Below are 22,902 nucleotides of genomic sequence, written 5' to 3' on the forward strand. Positions count from 1 at the left end.
AATAAAAATTCAAACAAATCCTTTCTAGTTCTTATTCCCAACAGTATTGACCCGTAAAACTAGTGCGTACAAATGCTTTAATAAACAACAGGTGTTCACTAACCATGAAAAAGTCCGTGCACCCGGACGGTTACCATCCGATATTGTCAAAGTTATTACCATTATCGATTGTTTAAATTTTATATTAAATTTTAGTATTCACAGTTTCTTTTTTCCGCTAGTATATATTATGCATATTAATTGCACGCGAGGCTGATATTATTTAACATTTCAGGAGGAAATAATTATTTAAATATTGCTGTTTTTTTTTTTATCCTTCTGCTTTGTGAAAAATGTAATTCGAGGGTAGCTAAATAAAGAATTGAAGTGAAAACTGCAACGATTGTTGTATTTTAAAATTCAGCAACGAATTGATACAGACATCGTTATGATGCTGTTGTGGTGAATGATCATTATTTTCAAGAAATTGCTTGGTGTTTATATACTCGTTTATATAAACAAATGTTTCTAACTCGCGGTGTTCAATTTGTCTACACGACCCGCTGTGTTTTTGGACCGGCGATGTACAAAAATAAACATTGAATGCTTCTATATTGACCTGGGCTTAACATTGAAACAGGAGTCATTTTTCAACGTTGAATATTGGCCCAAGGGGTGCTTATCAACGTAGAGAATGGAGACTTAAAGTCATAAAATTTATACCCAGGGTGCAGCTTGAAATATTTTTTTTTCTCTGAATACTTTAATTCTGGTTCTAACGCGGCATTTGATTGGCTAAAAATTATGTCAAATTGGTATTACCCGGTAAGCACGTCACAAGACACGTCATAATGCACCAACGTCAAAAATGTACCAACTTATCTGCTTGACGTTACGTTTGAATTTTGAACTGATTAAAATTATTTTAAAAGAAAACGCCACTTAAAGTACAGTAAATTACAGAAATTTAAATTATAGGGAATGAAGTCAATATCTACCCAAGTTATGCTCGTATAACCTTGGTTGGAGCAATTTACGGTTTTTTAAAAATCCGCTTTGCGTTTTATAAAGCGTTAACTGTCCCAACCCAGGCTATACTCGTATAACTTGGGAAGACATTGAGTTCAATTCTTAATTTCCTCCACCCGGTGAAAAAAATGCTTGCTGATAATTGACCCCAACAATAAAGCTTTCAATTGTCTTTAAACTAAAACTTGCTCCGAACTCTCCAACAACTTACATGATATCACCAAACTCTCCAACAACTTACCTGATATCACCACACTGTCCAACAACTTACCTGATATCATCTAACTCTCCAACAACTTACCTGATATCACCAAACTCTCCAACAATTTACCTGATATCACCAAACTCTCCAACAACTTACCTGATATCACCAGACTCTCAAACAACTTACCTGATATCACCAACCTCTCCAACAATTTACCTGATATCACCACACTGTCCAACAACTTACCTGATATCATCTAACTCTCCAACAACTTACCTGATATCACCAACCTCTCCAACAACTTACTTGATATCACCAGACTCTCCAACAACTTACCTGATATCACCAAACTCTCCAACAACTTACCTGATATCACCAAACTCTCCAACAACTTACAAGATATCACAAGACTCTCCAACAACTTACTTGCTATCACCAGACTCTCCAACAACTTACCTGATATCACCAGACTCTCCAACAACTTACCTGATATCACCAGACTCTCCAAGGACTTACCTGATATCACCAGACTCTCCAAGGACTTACCTGATATCAACAAACTTACAAAGGACCGATGGCATATCCTGACCTTTAACAAGGACGGACAATTGCGGAAATATACTAATGATGTAATTATTTTAAAAAAAGAAATGAAAACAAACACAAGTTTTTTTTTGTTGATACATATATTCTGGTAGTAACAAATCACAACATGCCAAATTGTTGGATTATAAAGCGTAAATTGCCCCAACCCAGGTTATACTCGTATAACCTGGGTAGCCATTGAGTTCATTTGTTAAATATATACGTAATACAGCAACAACTTTTGGGTTTCTAACCACGTGGATGATTTCCCCGCCGCTTTGGAAGCCATCAGTAGGGGACGTCCATGTTGCTTATACATGTACATGTATGTCCTAGCATTCCTTGTACCATGCATGGTAAGGTTTGGCGTGGCTTCTATGAAGAAAAAAATCTTTGATTCTTTCGAACATTCTGTCTTTTGCTTCAGTATTATGTATCCCATACTCACAGTATATGTACATAGCATACAAATTGTAAAATAAAATGATGATTATAGTAATTTCCTGTTTACGATTAACTTCACAGTGATTTTCAGACATATTCCTTTCTTTTGAATAAAAACAATAACATACAATTGATTTCAGTTCATCTCTAAGGAAATTCGGAAACATAGGATAAACCAAAAGGAATCGTTTTACTGATTTTTTGGAACAAAGTGATTACAATGTATATGGAGAATTTACATCCCCAAATGTAAAAGTTAACATTTTTAAGCACTGTATAAAGTATCCTACTTGATCGTGTTGGTCCTGCCCTCCGGTAAGACCCCCTACCCTGAGGGTTGTGAAATTTTAATTTACGGTAGAGGTTGGAATCATGAGGTCAGTTTTAATTAGGTTTCAGTAGTAGTCAAGGAAAAAAGATAAACATTAACCCGTAATATATACATTAACACGATATGATTACATGTATTTTTGCCTTGCCATATGGTCAAAATCCTTACCCCGACCAACATGGAATATAAAATTTGGTAGAGGGCTTAAGAGTCTCTCATAGTATACTGTCAGACCTTTTATTCACCTTCAGCGGAAATAAAGACCATTTTTTAACATTACGCTCTAGAGTCCAAACCCTCACCATAGGGAGGCATGGAATTGAATATTTTAGTAGAGGATTTAGTCGTCAGATCAAACTTAGTATCAACAGAAGAAGAAATTTAAACATTATATATATACATTAACACTATATGGCAATATAATCCTTGTTCTGGAATCAAAACTCTTACCAAAGAGGACATGAAATTAAAGAAGAAAACAATTGGTCAAATGTTTCCTGTTCTACAGAACTGTGATTGCAGTTAAGCCTGCCGATGTGCAGAAGTAGAAACCACGTGTTTTTTTTAATTATCAAATTTTGACAATTTTAATGTAGCCCTACCCCCTCCCCTCGGGTCCGTATGGAACATGATTCATTTAAACAATAAAATGCTTTCTTTGGTGATTCATTCGGGATATGAAGGTAGCGATATTGCAGGAAAATACATAACCCGCTTTTATTGTTTATATTTACATCTTTTTTTAACTAATTAATAAATTGATTATGAAAAGTTAGTAAAATTCACTAAATTACTGTTAATAAGCACGTTAGCTAAAAGAAACAGCCAAATCGTCTCCTGTGAGACTTTGAATCTAGCATCAACATGATTATTTCGTGCAGTCCGTAAGTTTACTTAGGTCGCTGTAGATTCAGACCAATCGATAAACAGGGCGTGTCAATTGCAGTCCTGTAGCCACTGTACATAGATTTCGACCAATCGATAAATGGGGCGTGTAAATTTCAGTTTGGCTGTTTCTATAGAGCTATGAATTGACTATATTTTTCCGTAATAAAAAGAGGAAATTATACATGGTAGATGTAAATATATGGGTTTCAATCGATTAGCTCCACAAATATCCTCGAGATGACTCCTAGAATCTTGATGAGGACAGGGACGGAGACACAGCCTTAGGGCTGAATGACCACATCCTCCTGTTATATGTAGGACCGATTTCTATCCAACAAATATATAGATCCAAATAATAAATGAACTCCAGTCTGTTTAAAGTCATAAATCTATATAAACCACCTAAGATACAAATCCAAAATAGTCACGTGACTTTCCATAATTATAGAAATTTTAAAGTAATTCTGCCATAATATATAAAGAAAAAAGTGAAGAAACGAAACACAACCCAAAGATAACCACTGATACTGATAAGTAGTGACGGGGACATAATTATTGACATTGTAATTAAAGACACATAAATGACAGTTGCAATGACGGTTCGAGTGTTTGACTTTTCACCAACTCGTTTTCCTCCCTTTGGATGCATTTATTCTGAAAAACGATATCTTGACATGTGTGAATGTATTCGGTTGTATATTCATATACATTTGTTGGGAAATATTTGAAGGTATCAACTAGGTAGTCATACGCTTCGTTAATGTATTAGCATGCATGGTAAGTTGAATTGCAAATGCGAGACGTAAGTGATCCTTATCTGTTGATGTCATTATTGGAGTATTCAGGCCAGACATTTTCAAAATAAGTTTTAAAAAACACCAAAACAAACAAAATCCAAGTTGAACGCACGGTTTTCTTACCGTACAGCTGTGTATATAAATTTAGTTTTATTCTTTGGATGTACTAGACAATAGATCTAGGGTTCGCAAATCCCGGCTATATTTCCGGAGACCTTTAGCTCTGTAGCTCAGCAGAATAATACAGTCATCTATGAAGCACATATTTAACCTTACTGTTTCATTATTTATCGTGAAAATAGCATGGATTTATGTATACGCTACGGCCGATGTAGCATTGCGTTGAGTGATGACACTTTCTATAGTCTGTCCCAAGTTATTGCTTCCATCGCTTTTTGATGATTTTTAATAAAATTACACATACCTGTGAAAGAAATACAGTTGAAATCGTTAAAAGGGAATATATCCAAGATATCTTCATTTAACAATTATCCCTTTCCACTCGGAAAAATTCACAGGAACGAAAACAGATTCCTTACGGAGATTTATAATGGGGAAAGTTTACATCTTTTCTCCATTCGGAATACACTCGGAATACATCGCGCAATTTGTTAACGTTATCATCCGGACTTATTAATGGCCACTCGGAACTACTCGGATGTCTCGCGCACTCGACATGGAGCGTAGCGGAATCAGCCGAGGATTGCCGATTGATTAATGGCTGTTGCAATGCAAAATCTACGTAGACTTTCAATTTCGGGATGTGTAGAGGGGGCGTTTCAAAACATATAATCTGGACTTTTTTTTTATATTTGTGGATGAACGTAGTTTGAGCACAAAGGTTTTTACTATTATTGAAATAGCAAGCAAAAAGTGGTGGAAGCAAAAACTTGGGACAGAGTATAACTTCAATGCGAGTCGCAAAAAACTGGCACATTTATATAGGCCCGTCTAGTTGTAAATGCATGTTGACAACATATGATGCTAACACATGGAAACAAATATCGAAGAAAGCTCATAATAGAGTTGTACTCGCGAGTTAAAAATTATTTGAGAACAATTAAACGGGGCGATGTTTACGTACATGTGTAAATAATGTCATCTGTTAGAGAAAAAAATCCCCCCAAAACCAAAGAAAAGGTTCTCTAATAACAGCCTGGACGGGCGCATTAAAGTCACAGGTTGTACTTCGCTCATCGAATTGCGTTATTCAGTTTATTGTGAAAAAATTCGTCAGAAACTGTTAAGTGAACAAAATTATTATACCTTACATTACCATTCACAATGTAACATACATGTAAATGTAGATGGAATATCGCATGAGTTAAACCGATTGTTATTTCTCACAAAAAAGCTAGCGTTTGCTGCAAATTAGAGATACACGAGCTGACACGCCGTGAAATCCATAAGACGTTTTACAGCATATATCTTCAATCTCTTATTTGATTACAAAAAATCTGAACTGAAAATCTTTGAAACATCGTAAAATGTGGTTTCTTTATATACATGTACAATTGTAAAATGGCGACTCGATTTGCACGTGAATTTTACAATCCGAGGTCGATAAGCGTGTTTGAGAGAAAGTCAGCAGTAAGTAAAGTGTCACCATCAGTAGTAAATATTGTCTGATGAATATTGAGGTGCCTGTAATGAAAATAATGTTTCTACAGACTGAGTAATTTACAAAATAAGGTAAATCACAGGTCAGTCACAGGGGCATCGTATCCGCTCTACACACTCTATGTGTATTCTTTATATATATCATAGAGTGTATCTAGAGCGGATACGATGCCCCTGTGGGTCAGTCCAAAATTAAACATATTTGTATCGTAAAATTTAAGTTTTTTGTATGTTTGAAAACATATGCACACTTGTAGAAGAAAGTGTGCCATTGATCGGTTGAAGTTCAATTAAATGTAATTTATGTAATATTCATTGTCAGTACTTTGGAATAAGCTACAACAAAATAAATATACTGCCTCAACTATAAATTAATGCGTTGAAAATGACTGAATTTATCGATGAAGCATAATTGCTGAAATATGAAAAGGCAAACTTGTTTAATTAGTGTGTTTCTGACAATTGTTTACATCCTAAAAAACAAGAAGCAATTATTGAGATTTCTTGGCCAGTTATCGCAGTGATATATAGTTTATCCTGAAACAGAGTTAAACGTCACAACTGGCAGTAGGTGCATAAATTATCAATACCGCGTAAGCAAACGGGGTAACGGCTCATTTAAAATAAAACACAATTTCATACATTATGAAATGTATGTACAAAATAATTAGCAGCTATAATGCTTAAGATATATGATAAGATGAAAATTAGTTCTCATACTGAAATAGACACATAGATAAAACATTGCCTTTAACACTGCACAGCTGACAGAGTTATCGTCATTATCCGCTAGGGTCCCTGTGAGAAATACCAGGACGATAAGAATTGTGGGTAAATTAGGATTGGTCTTTATTCAGGTAAGGTACATGTAAGGTCCTTGATTTAAGTACATATATGATATAAGTTTATCACTTGGTTTTAAAAGAGATGTTAATGGTATACAGAATATCACTTACAGGTATGTGCATTATCTTCAGGGGGTATTAATGATACTAAAATATACGTCAGTGTATATCGATTTTTTGTGTGTGCAAGGGGGGGGGGGTTACTGGTAATCCGAACAGGTAATGATTACAGTAGAAGATATAAAAATAACATTAAGTAAATGTTTGGGAATTATGTCTATTCATTGTCTACGCTCTCTCTTTTAGACTAAATGTTTTCATTGTTCTATCACCTTTTAAAACACCAGACGATACACCGAATGCATACGTGTACATGTAGCTAAGAAAAACAAACAACAACAACAGCGTCACTTTTGATGTTTCCATATAGCATTTTTCTTTTCATTATAAACTAAAAGTTCTGCCTAACACTTGGATACTTAGGTTTAATTTTCTCAAAATAAACAATAAATTTTGTTGTTTGTTGTACTTTAACTCTGTAACATATCACCCACAGCATAATGATGCAGGGGTCGGGGTGCGTAGGGGGCAACAAGCTTGAGTTGTAAAACGCTGTTTTAAAAAAAAATATGTATAGTTAAATTTTAATCGTTAAATTCGATTTCATTGATTATCCTATTTAGTACAGAAGTTCATGATATTCATTATATTCTTGACATTTCATTATATACATAAAGTACATAGGACGCTGAGGTGCTTTTTTAAATTATCAAATTTTGACAATTTTAATGATTCCTCCCCCCTCCCCTCGGGTCCGTATGGAACATGATTATAATGGGTTTCAATCGATTAGTTCCACACATATCCTCGAGATGACTCCTAGAATCTTGATGAGGACAGGGACGGAGAAACAGCCTGAGGGCCGGACGACCACATCCTCCTGTTATATGTACATGTAGGACCGATTTCTATCCAACAAATATATAGATCCAAATTATAAATGAACTCCTTGCAGTCTGTTTCAAGTCATTAATCTATATACCACCTAAGATACAAATCATGGAAGACAAATCCAAAATAGTCACGTGACTTTCCATAATTATAGAAAAGTAAATTCTGCCATAATATATAAAGAAAAAGGGAAGAAACCAAACACAACCCAAAGATAACCACTTGGAAAGTTTTAAAAGTAAAAACACTGTTACAGTATTGTATTGATATTGATAAGTAGTGACGCAAACATAATTATTGACATTGTAATTAAAGACACATAAATGACAGTTGCATTGACGGTTCGAGTGTTTGACTTTTCACCAACTCGCTTCCCTCCCTTTGGATGCATTTTTTCTGAAAAACGATATCTTGACATCCGTTGTATATATAATCATATACATTTGTTGGAAAATATTTAAAGGTATCAACCAGGTAGCAATACGCTTCGTTAATGTATTAGCATGATTAGTTGAATTCCAAATGCGTGACGTAAGTGATTCTTATCTGTTGCGGACATTTAAATATCTAAAAAGGACCGGATAAGAATTATGGGTAAATAAGGATTGGTCTTTATTCAGGTAAGTTAAGGTTCTTGATTTCAGTACATATATAATATATAAGTTTAGCACTGGTTTTTAAAGAGATGTTAATAGTATACAGAATATCACTTACAGGTATGTGCATTATCTTCAGGGGTATTAATGATAGTGAAATATACGTATGTGTATATCGATTTTGTGTGTGTGTGTGTGTGTGTGTGTGTGTGTTGGGGGGGGGGGGGGGTTACTGGTAATCCGAACAGGTGATGATTGTAGGAGAAGATATGAAAATGTTTGGGAATTACCGGTATGTCTATTCATTGCCAACGCTCTCTCTTTTAGACTAAATGTTTTTGTTATTAAATCACCTTAAACACCAGAAGATACACCGAATGCATACATGTACATGTAGCTCAAGAGAAAAAAAAACAACAGCGTCATGATCACTTTTGATGTTTCCATATAGCATTTTTCTTTTCATTATAAACTGAAAAGGTCTGCCTAACACTTGGATACTTAGGTTTAAATTTCTCAAAATAAACAACGTTCATAGCACAAGAGAAATAGAGCGAGGACGAACGATTCAATAGAGCGGCACCAGGAATGTTTATAAATAGGTAGACTTGTTCAAACTGTACAATAACTCCATTTAAATGAAAAAAAAGACGATGTCTGTTAATGGAATTAAATTGACCGCTTTTATTGCAACGTCAAATCACAATATAAGGTCTAGCTCATTGTAGATACGTTTATTTAACCAGAATAATGAAGAATCGATGAATGAGAGAGAGAGAGAGAGAGAGAGACAGAGACAGAGAGAGAGAGACAGACAGATAGAAAAATGAATAACGTGCAGGTAATTTTAAATACCTATTTACAAATCAGTCACATGATATTGATTGATGGGGATCATTTGTAAAATAGGAAAAACAGCCCTTTGAATGGCAGTTGTTAATTTCTTATCATCGGTGTATTTTGATGTTTGTCGGATAAAGGTACTGTATATATTTACATGCATTTTAATTGTAAGCCTTTTGAATTGAGCCTATGCCTAAAATGAGAGATTTAGGAGATTTTTGATAGTAAATATAACTGTTATTTTAAATTTGATTTGAGCACTCAAGTGGATTGATTTACAAAACAATTTATTTCGTTACTCATGGTAAATGTTGTTGTTTGTTGTACTTAACTCTGTAACATTTCATTCACAGCATAATGATGCAGGGGGTGGGGTGCGTAGGGGGGGGGGGGGCAAGCTTGAGTTGTAAAACGCTGTTTTAAAACAAATATGTATAGTTAAATTTTAATCGTTAAATTCGATTTCATTGATTATCCTATTTAGTACAGAAGTTCATGATATCCCTCATATTCTTGACATTTCATTATATACATAAAGTACATAGGACGCTAAGGTGCTTATATAGCCCCCCACCCCCCCCCCCCTCTAATTTTTTTTTTTGCAAAGTTAGACATCAGACATAATTATAACCATCATTATTTTTTGATTGTCAATATTTCTGATAAGTCTAGCCCCCCCCCCCCTTCCCCCCTTTCAATTTGCTTCTGACACCACTGATACATGTACATGTATATAACCTTTCCTTCCAACAAGTGGCAGTGTGCGGTGGTTTTGCTGCTGAAATAAACACGATTGCTGGTGTCAGACATGGTGTCAGAAACTGACATCTGTTAAATGATGAAACTTATCAAAATTACAAACAAGTCACAAAGCTACTGACAAAATGCGTCAATTTCTGACTGGGCAGGAATGGTAGAGGTAGCATTTATGGCCGTCTAAAATTTATGCCGTACATTATTCTTTTAAAACGTGATTATTTATAAACAGTATATGCATTTTGAAATAAATGAAGTAATCAGACCATGCAGTGTAAATGGGCGGTGAACTGGTGAATTAACTTGTGGTGCATTAGTTTATGATGGGCATTATCTTTTTAAAATTTTCTGACCGAAGAGAAAAGATTCTTTTAATAGTTGTAAATATATAGGAATGTTATTACGGGCCGCCGGAAGGCGGTCCGTTATTTGACATACATTTTTTAAATATTGTTACTGCGTTTCTGCGGGATAGTTCTTTTTTAATAGAATTAATATTAAGCTTATTTTTATGAATTAAAAGTAAATTTGCATGTAGAAATATGTTTTATGCCGTTTAGAAAATATCACATAATTTTTGTTTTACTCGTAAATGAAAAGTAGGTCATACTTAGTAGATTGTCGTGTTTGGCGCGTTTTTATCGAGACTATAATCTATTCGGAAAATTTCGGAGTTCTTCAATCTTTACAAAACAATGCATCAGGATCGGTATGCGGGATATACTAAAGACCTGAAATACTAAAGACCTGAATGTCATTAAATTCTATATAAATGGTATATTTGAATTTCTATGTGTCGTGTCAAATAAAATGACTTTGTGTGTGTATTTATTATATTTCCATGTAAAATGTGGTAGAAAATATCATGAAATGACATCCATATCAATTATTTACGCAAAAATATTAAAGAAATGAAAATTTGAATTTACTGGAAAATTTGAACTAATCCATTTCTATTTTATCTTGTGGTCCCTTGAAATCATATTAAACTAATGTATTAAGTTTTCATTCAATACAATGCAACAACAAAAAACCAAAATGGTTTGAAATACGTCATCTCCAAGAGAAAAATAATGATGATTTGAACTTTGTATATTAGAGTAATGTACAAATCAATGTGTTCTCTATTACTTCATACTATGGCAATGATCATACAATTTCCGTTAGAAATGCTTACAGTAACGAACTCGATTCTTAATGATAATAGTAAAATGTTAAACTTCAAAACAAGGTGCTGAAAGTATATTAAAATTTACCATAAAAATTAGAACCACCAATTCTATTTTCTTCTTTGTGGTGTGTTTTTATGTAAACAATCAGTGATTCATAGAACATATATATTTTTGCGGCCCATTTGACGCTTGCGTCAATATGATTTCTTGTAATCATTTGTGGCATCAAACCTGTTTTATACATGTATGTGCAAACGTGGATCAACCCACCCCACGGTGCACCAACCAACTCGTATATATACAGATCGTTTCTATAATATTCAACACAGCCCTTTCTATAAAGGTTGAATATTTCCTTTTCTAATGTCGTTTGTTTAGTCTTTCGTTATCCTTTTGTCCCTGACTACAGGTCCATTGAATCCCCCCTAACTCAAAAAAGTGATATCTTTGAGTATATTAATGACTGAAATAAAGATATAGTTACGTAATATTAACTCGCTAAATTGTAGATATAGCTAATTATAGCATTAAAACGGAATATTTGAATAGTTATCAATATTTAATTATTTATTATATTCATCATTTGGGACCGAAACGAATTGGGAAATTATTGGATGCCGAAACGTCCAAACATCATTTGGCCCATTCTCTCACCAGAGGTCGTGCTGCTTCGCTGTAGCACGACCTCTGGTGAGAGAATGCATTTGGCCGTGTAATGAACAGACGACTTTTTACATGTAGGAAAGAGCAAGGACGATTTTATTGATTAAGTTTAAATTGTGACTGTTTGAGAAAAGAAATATGTAAGTTTGCTTAAATTATGTTTACATTGTACGATGTGATCTGCTTTGTAATTTATTTTCCCCTCGAACAACTTGTAATTACATGTAGATATAGGTTAACGTATGATACCAGTGACCAGGAAGTTTCTAAAAATTTTACTCTGTACTTGAGAGGTATTTTATAAAAACAAAAACTAATGCAAATTCGTTTGTCTCATCTCCATGAGAAAAACGAATCGGACACTTGGTTAGCGAAGATGTGCAACATCCGGTATTGAAACAAATTTATATCAATGAAAGATTAATTAATAACTAATGCAACATCCGGTATTGATTATCGTGATGTTGTATAGGAATCAAACCCGGGACCCGTGCATTATCAGAAAATTTACCACTGAGGCGGTATGATAGGCATGGTCCATAACCCTGACCACCACACATGTATCCGACAATACAGGTGAGAGAGAGAGAGAGAGAGAGAGAGAGAGAGAGAGAGAGAGAGAGAGAGAGAGAGAGAGAGCTGTATACACAGAGAGTGATAGAGAGCACACAAGTGTTATATAAATTGTTTATGTAGATAAACTTTTCGAGATGTTTGAGGAGGGTAGTCAATATTTTTAATCAGGTATGAGAATTTCAAATAAAACTTTGATTTCTGGAGAGGCACAATGAATAAATAACAACGGTGTGTCAGTGTAATTGAACATTCATGCAAGCTAGAGTACACACATGTGTATAGTAGTTGGGGCTATATGAACTGAGGATATTGGCCTGGGTAGCTCAGTGGTAGAGCTCCTGACTAGAGTTACAGACCCAGGTTGGAGTCCTGGGTTCGATTTCCGGTCCAGCCATATGTTTTTAATGTTCCTCCTTTTCTATTACATTTGGTACCGTGACCTGCCCCTGAAACTAACAGGTTTACTCCTGTCGGGGGAATAACCTGGAGTGATCTAGCTTCGAGGGCAATGATCACTTAAGAAGGGAGGAGTGTAGTAGTTGAGGCTATATGAACTGAGGATATTGGCCTGGGTAGCTGAGTGCATGTGGTAGAGCTCTTGACTAGAGTTACAGGGGTCGTGGTTCACCATACCTTAAAATATTTCTTTTTAATTCAGGCACAGATTTTGGCCAATGGAAGTGAACACATGACAGCCATCTACAATTAGTGATAAGAACAGAACATATATAAAGTAAAGTAGGTAAATGAATTCAGCACTATAGTCTGTCCCAAGATATCTTGAATTCACATTTTGCTTAATTGCTTGATAATTATAAATACTTCAGAGTTCAAACGATGTTTATTCAAAAGTATGAAAAAATTCCAAGATTTCTCAGTCGAAACGCCCCTGTTAGCATATCAGGTTTCAATACAATGCTAAAAAATGTGATGTCTACAGAGATTTTGTATTGCAGCAAGCCCGGATGATAACGTTGAAAAATTGCGCGATGTATTCCGAGTGTATTCCGAATGGAGTAAAGATTTAAACATTCCTCATTATAAATCTCCGTAAGGAATCTGTTTTCGTTCCTGTGAATTTTTCTGAGTGACAGTTGATAATGTGTCAATGAAACTATCTTGGAAATTATCCCTTTCAACTATTACAGGTGCACTTCTTTCACAGGTATGTGTATTTTTATTTAAATCGTCCAAATGTGCTGCATAAATATCTTGGGACAGACTATAAATGTGATTTGTTCCCTTGATCATGCAAATATTTTGTTAAATTTAGAATTTAAATTAAATAATTAAATAATATTAGGTAATGCGTCTTGTCAGAGAGAGAGAGAGAGAGAGAGAGAGAGAGAGAGAGAGAGAGAGAGAGAGAGAGAGAGAGAGAGAGAGAGAAGAGAGAATAGTTTTTGCAATGCATCATGTTTGGTCACAATTTCAATGTCATCATATTCATATCTTTACTGTTGTTAAATGGATAACAATGACTTATAATTTTATGTTTGATGAAACATTTTCATTATGAAACATGATTTTGTAAAACTTGCTCATTTAAATTATTTATAAAAACATTTATAAACAATTACCATAAACATTGATTTCATTTTAAATACTTTCCCTAGTTGAATATACATGTTTAACAAACATGTTTTAATAATTGTTTAAACCCAACCCTATTTGTAATTCCATTTTTGATGAATTTCCTTTTTTGTGTTGCCTTGGCATAAGTTGAAAGGAGGCAGGGGTGATAAATATGGCCATATATTGAACATGTATTTGTAGGTCACCTGAGTCACTCAGGTGACCTACCGTTATTGCAATTAGTCTTCGTCCGTCGTTGTTTGGTGTGTGTCTTGCATTAATAACAATTTTAGATTTTTAACTTCCGTTTTAAAAACTGCAAGGCCAATTGTTACCATTTTCGGTGTGAAGCATCTCTATGGTAAGAGAAATCAAAATTGTTAATGTGAAACTCATGGCTCTACCACCCCTGGGATGCAATAGATGGGCTAAATATACAAAAAAGCTAAAGTATCAAACATCTACTTCTCTACTTCCACAAATGTTGGGGAAAAAATAAATTCACTGTAATGATGTCCATGAAGCCCTCTACCAAATTTTTTGAAATTCATGGCCCTTTGTCAGGGGTTCATACCCTAGGGTGGGGCTAATATTGCCATACAGTAAAAATGTATTTAATCTTAGAAAATCCTCTTCTTTACTTCCATATACATATGAGTAAAAAAAAATGCATGGTTATGAAGCACTCTACTAAAGTTCTGTTCATGACCCCTGAGTAGGGGTTCAGGTCTTAGAGGTGACCAATATGTCCATATATAGTAAAATATATTACCACGGTACTAAAAATCTTCTCTACCCCAATACATATTTGAGAAAAACTAATTACATGTTAATGATGTCCATGAATGCCTTTACACAAATTGTGAAATTCATGGTTCCTAGGTCAGGGTTCAGGCCCTAGGGCGGGGCCAATGTGGCCACAGACACAGGATGAATGACCATCTTTAAGCCCTCCTTAAAGATAGCTTAAAGGTGTTTAAAGGTAGCTTAAAGACGATCTTTAATCCACCTTTAAGCTACCTTTAAGCTATATGTATTGCTTAAAGGTGGCTTAAAGAAAGCGTAAAGATGGCTTAAAGGCAGCTTAAAGACTATCTTTAAGCCACCTTTAAGCCACCTTTAAGGACAACTTATAGGTCCTTAATGTCCAAACTTCTTTAAGCCACCTTTAAGCTACCTTTAAGCCACCTTTAAGCTACCTTTAAGCCACCTTTATGCCATTAAAAAAAATTTAATTCAATATTGTGCTTAATTTCCAACAAAATGTATTAACTTTATGAAAGAAAAGGTATTAAAACGGTTTTTGTTCTAGAAAGAAAAATGAAAAAAAAACAAAAAAAAAACACCGGCCACGGCGAGAATTGAACCCGGAACCCTTAGTTTTCTAGCATCACCACACATCCTCTGCGCCACGCCAACTTACTTGAATAAGAGCGTTTTTATATCCTATATATCAGTGGATATTGAATCACTGTATTGAATGTGTTTACTTGAAAAGATTTTGACAAACCATTCAGTTTGTAACAATCAATTATATCTAATTTATAAATTACATGCATGCATGTATTTAGAATGAAATACGGAACTTGGTCTTCAGTGGACAAAAATATATTATACCTAAATGGAAACCGTTAGGTTCACTATAGTAGGATTTCTTAGTTAATAAATTTAAACCGAGTAGATATACGTTTTTCATCTAATTTATTATATAGCTATAAAAATGTAAGAAAGAAAATGAAATCGTTTCTTTTATTAAATGCATTGATACTATTAGGGTATTTGTTCAATTTCCCGCAATTTCCCAGTTTTCATGATCGCGGCACCGTTCCAATATGTTTGAATATTTACATGTAATTGTATGTACATGATTTTTAAACTATCAATTCTATAACAAACAAAATTACCAATTATTGGTGACGTATTTACTGCATGTGGCAATTGCAAATGACTTGTACATACAATTGTATGATGTGCCAGGCCGGGTATATTTTTTGACATATTTACCCTTATACATATATTTAAATAATCAACCCCTATTTATGATCACCGGTACATTAATTAATTAGCCTCAAGATTTTACTCTTACATACATGTATCGTTAATTTGTAGACGTAAGAACCCAGAGCTGGGAAATAATACTTTGAAAATGAATTACAAATGTAAATTAACTTTTATTCACTAGACTTATCGTATACTCGTACATACTAAGATTCAACGCCTTTAGAAACCCTGACGTGCACCTGGGCACACGACGCACCTGTTGTGTATATCTTGTATATTCTGTGTTAGTTCTAGGGGTTTTCTTAAGTTGGACAAACAATAGACTTTAATTAGATATACACAAACATGCACCTGGGCACACGACACAACTGTTGTGTATATCTTGTATATTCTGTGTTAGTTTCAGGGGTTTTCTTAAGTTGGACAAACAATAGACTCTAATTAGATATACACAAACGAACAAAACTATGTCTAGACAAACAAAGCAGTAATATCCTGCCCGATATAACAAAGGCAGTTGAGAGTCTTTTCATCTTTAACATGTATCTTGCAGATCTAGAGTTAGAAATAATGAAAATTGAAAAAAAATTACAAACATTAAACCGATTAACAAATTAGATCATGCATTTTTGGTTCATTATCCTTATTTTGTTTAATAACCGGATGAACTGAGAGAGAGAGAGAGAGAGAGAGAGAGAGAGAGAGAGAGAGAGAGAGAGAGATTGAGAGAGAGAGAGAGAGAGAGAGAGATTTTTTTTTCACCGATTAATTTATAATAGGAAACAAACATACTTTAATTAGTTTTATGCACATATTAAGATACAGAGACTGTGCTCATCCCTACAATAATTTTGAAACCCCCAAAAAATTATAAAGAATTTTATAACGGCAATCTGTGTCCATCGGAGCGGTGCTGATGATAGCGTTCTGTGTTTAATGGAGCGACGATTAAAACCGCCTGGAACACACCCCCCCCCCCCTTCCTTGGAAATTATATTATCACTCGGATGACCCCCTCCCATCTCTATAAAGAGCTTTTGCATTTAATATATGTTTTTATTGTTCAGCTTGATCAATATTGACTTAAAGGCCACTTAAAGACAGTGTAAAGGCAGTGTAAAGAGAGCGTAAATGCCACTTAAAGATGCTTAAAGGTGGCTTAAAGGTGGCTTAAAGAAGTTTGGACATTAAGGACCTATAAGCACTTGCTTAAAGGTGACTTAAAGGCGGCTTAAAGGTTGTATAGCCTTTAAGCTCCTTTAAGTCACCTTTAAGCCACCTTTAAGGACTTGCTTAAAGATGGTTTTTCGCCCTGTGAGATTGAAATTGTATTGACTTGGTATTTACTTCTGTACTATCACAGATAAAGTCATGCATTGGTATTATGTTCACAATGTCCTGATATTAAATGGTGAGGCTCGTGGTCCCAAAGGCCATGGGGCAGAAGTTGAGGCGGGGGGGGGGGGTCAAATGTCAAATATGCCCATATATTGAACATGTATTATTATTAAGGTAAATTGCTGGTTGTCATCCATTAAGAATTTTAACTTCATCTTGAAAACTACTGGTACATGGTAAATTGACACTTGGCAGTATTGAATTGATAGAAGTTAGACGCTTCCATCCCAAGTGGTCCGAAGCCTGTATGACAAAAAATAAAAAAGTTGGAAGTGATTTTTTAAACATTTAAATACTTTCAGGGGCAATAACTACTAGAAGGGGGCTTTAGATCCTTTCGGTATGAATAGACTGAAGAACTCTATTAGTGTACTGAACAGATTTTCAAATGACCTTGACCTTTGACCTTTATGTCATTTTGTTCGGCCAAGGTAGACGCTTCCATCCCAAGTGGTCCGAAGTCTGTATGACAAATAATAAAAAATTTGAAAGTGATTTTATAGAAATTCAAATACATTCAGGGGCAATAACTACTAGAAGGGGGCTTCAGATCCTTTAGGTATGCATAGAATGAAGAATCCTATTAGTGTACTTAAGACATTGGTAAACATTTCAAGTCTCCATCTCTTTTGGTTTTAGAGGAGTGCTATAACATGCTATTAGTACACAAGGGCAATAACTTCGTAAGTTCTGTGAGTTATCAAGCAAAGGGTCATTTGGTACCATGACTTTTAATGGTCAATATCATAATACAAAATTGTTTCAATATCTTTAGCAATAAAAATGCTGTCCCTGGAAAAAAAATAAGAAAAAAAATAATAAAAAACGTAAGAAATACAAAAGGTCTTTCACCTGAAAGGTGGAAAGACCTAAAATGAATTAAAAAGGTCTTTTATTTATTTAAAACAAAACAACTAAAACAGTATTTGAAGTTTTAAAAATTAACAGTAGACTTGTTAATATTAAAGTAAAACTTGGCTGGCCAAAAATACTGAAGTATGGTATATGTACAATCATTTTTGAATAAATGCCAGATGGTATTGTTGAAAGGGGGGTGGGGTGTTGTTTTTAATAAACATGTATACCAGCCATCTTTGTTTTATCGATGAAAACATGTATAAATGTAAATTATAAAAAGCTATCTTGAAATTTAACAAATATGGAACAGTTATTTCCTATCAATGTCCTTGTGTAAGATTTCAGGTAGGAAGGTGGTGGTCATTACCATATTTAAGATTTTAAAAACATTTTACTCTATAATGAAGCTTAATTAAATGCATATATGATAATCCGTAAAAGGTGTTTGTATTGGCTATGGAACTCAGGTGTTCGTTAAGGTCTGTTGACCTCCCGTTACTCAGGGTATTGCTGTGCATGTGTAATCCATCAGCAGTTTTATCTTCTTCTTGGAAACTACATGGTAAAAGTTAACATGTAATGAAAACTAATTTGAACACGTATCAAATGATGCATGAATATTTATTTTAATATGATGTGTTCATTTTTTAGGTTTTATCCTCATTCAAGGTAGTAACAACTTGTCCAGTTATGGGAAACCAACAACTAGTTGTGGTATAGTATGTACATTTATTCAATTATGAAACATTAATAATTTATACAGAGAATCAATCATTATAACGGTATTCCCCCGCTCCGAAGGAATAGCCATTAGGCCTAAAAAAAAGTTGTGTGTTTAGGGTAACCCGACCTAACCTACAAAAATGCCCCGATCCTACCATTTTTAGATGTCTGTTTTTATTCGATTGTCGTTGTGACTTTTATATTATTTCTATTAAAAAAATCCTTTTTTAAATAAGGCACAAACAAACATTCTTAGGATTCATGCAGAAAAAAATATGATAAAATAAAAAAAAAATCCCTACCTACCTAACCTAATTAATTCATCAGTGTTACCCTATACACACACATTTTTTTTAGGCCTTACGGGGTATACTGTTTTACCCTTGTGTGTCTGTCTGTCCGTCTGTCTGTCTGTAACCAAAATTTTGTCACATTTATCTCTGCAACTGTTCATTGCAGATGCCTGAAATTTTAACACACTATTTATTTAGGCAAGCCATTTCATGAAACATAGTTTTGTACCAATTGGACGTCAACTTCCTGTTAAAAGAGGACTTTGTTTATTTTCAGCCTAAATTTTCAAACAAATTTTCGTCAACAATTTCTCAGCAACTATGTATCGCTGATGCTTGACATTTTCACACACCATTTGTTTTGGCATGCCATGTCGTGGGATATATTTTTGTACCAACTGGACGTCAACTTTTTGCTAAATGATGACTGTTTATTTTCAGCCTAAATTTTCAAACAATTTTTTATCAAAGATTTCTCAGTAACTATTTATTGCAGATGTTTACAATTTTAACACACTATTTGTTAAGGCATACTATATCATGAGACATATTTTTGTACCAATCTGACGTCAGCTTCCTGTTAAATGACGAAATTGTTCATTTTCAGCCTAAATTTACAAACAAATGTTTGTCAAAGAATTCTCAGCAACTGTTTATTGCAGACGCTTTAAATTTTAATACACTATATGTTTAGGCATGCGATATAGTGGGATATTTTTTTGTACCAATCGGACCTCACTCAATCTAATTAAAATTAGATCTTTGATCCGCTCCTATTGGATCGCTACACAAATTAGATTTGACCTCACTTCCTGTTAAATGACTTTACTAATTTTGTATATTCACATCAGAGCGGGGGTATTACTAGTGAGCATTGGCTCACAGATATCTTGTTCTTTCAACAATGGTTTAAGTGAATTGATTATTATCTGTTTACATTACATACAAAACTCAAGTCGAGGTAAATTAACACTCTCTGACACTTATTCCTATGTATTCAGTTTTAAAGCAGTAATGTTGTTCATTTTAATCATATTTAATTGAGCTCATATCTTTGTATTCTTTCAATAATAGAATTAATAGATGAATTGATTACTAGATTTTATGTTTACATATACGAATGTGCAGGTTCATTTGGCTAATTGTCTTGGACACCACCACGTTAGATAAAAAAAGTCTTACTGCTCAGACAGCGTGAAAAGGGGAACAACTCAATTTCTTTTTTTCAACAGCTTAAACAAATAGGAGTTATTCCCCTTTTCACATGTTTTTTTAAAGCAAGTTTTTATTTAATGTTAAATTTATTCATCTTCCTAAATCATTGCACTGAAGTTTGATATAGCTACCAATGCACAGAGTAACAAATTTAAGCCATTACCTAGTCAGAATATAAGTAAAATGCAAAGTATCCTAAGGAAACTGATCCAATACTAATGTAAAATTCTTTGAATAAATGCATGTACCTGAAATGATTGATTAAGACACTGCCAGACAGACACAAACACAAGTAATGATGATGATTGTTCAGAGTCAATTTCTATCCCAAGATATCCATACTTAATTTCTTTCTTATCAACAACTTTAAACAAAACTGATTATGACAATGTCGTGTTTTAGTGTCCAATAACTATCTGGCCCCGGCATCCCAACCGGTGTCGGGTCTGACCGTCAAGTTTTCACAATTTTCACCCATAATTGTTTTAAGTAGCGGAATAGCTCAATCCCTAACTTATGGTTTCTGCCATCAGCATTTGTTTGTTTTTTTTCTTTTTTTGCATGTGTGTTATCCTGCTTGTCTTTTGGTTTTTTAAGGCGTCGAGCTAATGCTCGGCAGCCTTCTAGCGATTGTCTGGATTGGCAATCTTCCAAAAATTCATGCTCTGCACCGCCTTTTAAATGCGCATAAGAAATAAGTTCCTTAAAGTATTAAACGTATTACAAGATTTTTTTTCCATTTATTCAACTAAATTGTGTACAAAAAACCCAACTTTGCCTCCCTGGTTATTGACAACTCGCATTTTAATTGGAGACCGTGCCCGATAGAAATAACATTTTAGATGTAAATTTATTTGTTATCGGGCACGGTCTCCAAAATAAATGTAAGCGATAAAGGTATCTATCAATTTTGTTGCAAAAAATAAAAACGATAATGCAGTTGGTTCGGTCGAGCATTTTAGATAGCACGTGTTGTGGATTTGTTTGTAAACAACCATACCATAGGAAATCTTGTTTCATTATTGAAATAAATAAATGTATGTTTTTTTATTATAATTAGGGACACGCTGTTAATGCATTCAAATTATGAACCTGTGAAAGTTGTTCAAAGACTGAAGCAGAAAGAAAAAAAATATTTTTGAACTTTGAAATTTCTTCGATTTTTGCAACTATGATGAGTTATTGTATTATAAAAGCACCACTACCTATTTTATTAGAAAATATACCGAATTTTGTTTTTAAAGCAGCAGAAAACAGAATTCATATACTTTTCTATTCTAAGTCTAACATTTGATATGACTATTAGTACAGAAATTGAAATTATTGATATCATTCTATATAAAAGAAAAAAAATGTCAGCTCGACGCCTTTGTGGCCGTTCCGGCCTTTGATGTTAATACATGTACCATTGTGTAGAATTGTGTGGTCTCTTTTTAGATCTATACAGTATGGTTTTCAAAGATACAGTAGACAAGAGAAAGAAAAGAGGAATTGTATATGGTATAGTATTCATGAATATTATAAACTGTTCATAAGGCAGCTAACCTGTTCCTTTCTTGGTTACTCAGGTGACCTATTGTTATCGTAAGTTCGTTGTTGTGTGTCATTCATAGACATTATATTAAACAGCTCTTAAGTGGGTATGCGGGCAGTAGTCATTGTGTTAGCCCTATGGTAAGAACTAGTTGTTACTTGAGAGCATAGCAATTTCTTACCAAGAGATTAACAAAATAAGAACCACGCTCATTCCCATTTAGGGATTGTTTTTTCAAACAAGGGAAAAAAATCCATGTGGTTATGTGGAATACTGTCAAACTATCTGCCCAGGGGGACAGTCAAATAATCAGCCAGGTTATGTAGAATAGCAAAGCATGGGCCATAAGCCAGTAGTCAAACAGAGAGAGAGAGAGAGAGAGAGAGAGAGAGGAGAGAGTACATTTATGTTAAGGAGAGAAAGTCAGAGAAAGGTAGTTCATACTGAGGAGAGAAAATTTGAGAGAAACAGAGAGAGATATACTAGTAAGCTGAATGTTCAGGAGAGAAGGTCTTACAGAGAGAGATAGAGAGTACATGTTAAGGACAGAAAATCTGAGAGAGAGAGAGAGAGAGAGAGAGAGAGAGAGAGAGATAGAGAGTACATGTTAAGGACAGACAATCTGAGAGAGAGAGAAACGAGAGATAGAGAGATAGAGAAAGAGAGAGAGAGGGTTGTCCAAAAAGTTCATGGACACATGTAATTTTTTTTTAAATTATGGTGCCATTATCAAGAAAGTATTATAATATATTAATATAGTGTAAAATAATGTATGCGTATAAAAATAAGAGCAATGTATGTTTTGTATTGAAGTTGTCATTATATATTCATTGCCTATACAGGCCACATGGCCCAGTCTGACGACAAGTTATAATGACGTTTCTATAACGTCGTAGGCCTGGGTTTATCTGAGAGTAATATGCCACTTTCACCGTTTGGTCAGAGGGTAAAATCGCATACTCCATCAAAATATCGCTTGTGCCACTTGTGAATAAGTAAATTCAAACTATGTCGATGTTTTTCGT

General features: G+C 34.3%; 1 protein-coding gene across 12 annotated transcripts in view; it reads left to right on the forward strand.

Annotated features, from left to right (window-relative positions):
- LOC105327694 (uncharacterized) overlaps nucleotides 1-22,902 on the forward strand; it is a 137,310-nt gene that overhangs the window by 106,098 nt on the left and 8,310 nt on the right. For all 12 annotated transcript variants that reach the window (XM_066083150.1, XM_066083143.1, XM_066083140.1 and 9 more), the window contains one exon: nucleotides 21,781-21,843. The gene's annotated coding sequence lies outside the window, so the exon portion shown is untranslated. The remainder of the gene's footprint in view (nucleotides 1-21,780; nucleotides 21,844-22,902) is intronic.

This window comes from Magallana gigas, chromosome 4 (genome assembly GCF_963853765.1).
Source record: "Magallana gigas chromosome 4, xbMagGiga1.1, whole genome shotgun sequence".
Classification (NCBI taxonomy): Eukaryota; Metazoa; Mollusca; class Bivalvia; order Ostreida; family Ostreidae; genus Magallana; species Magallana gigas.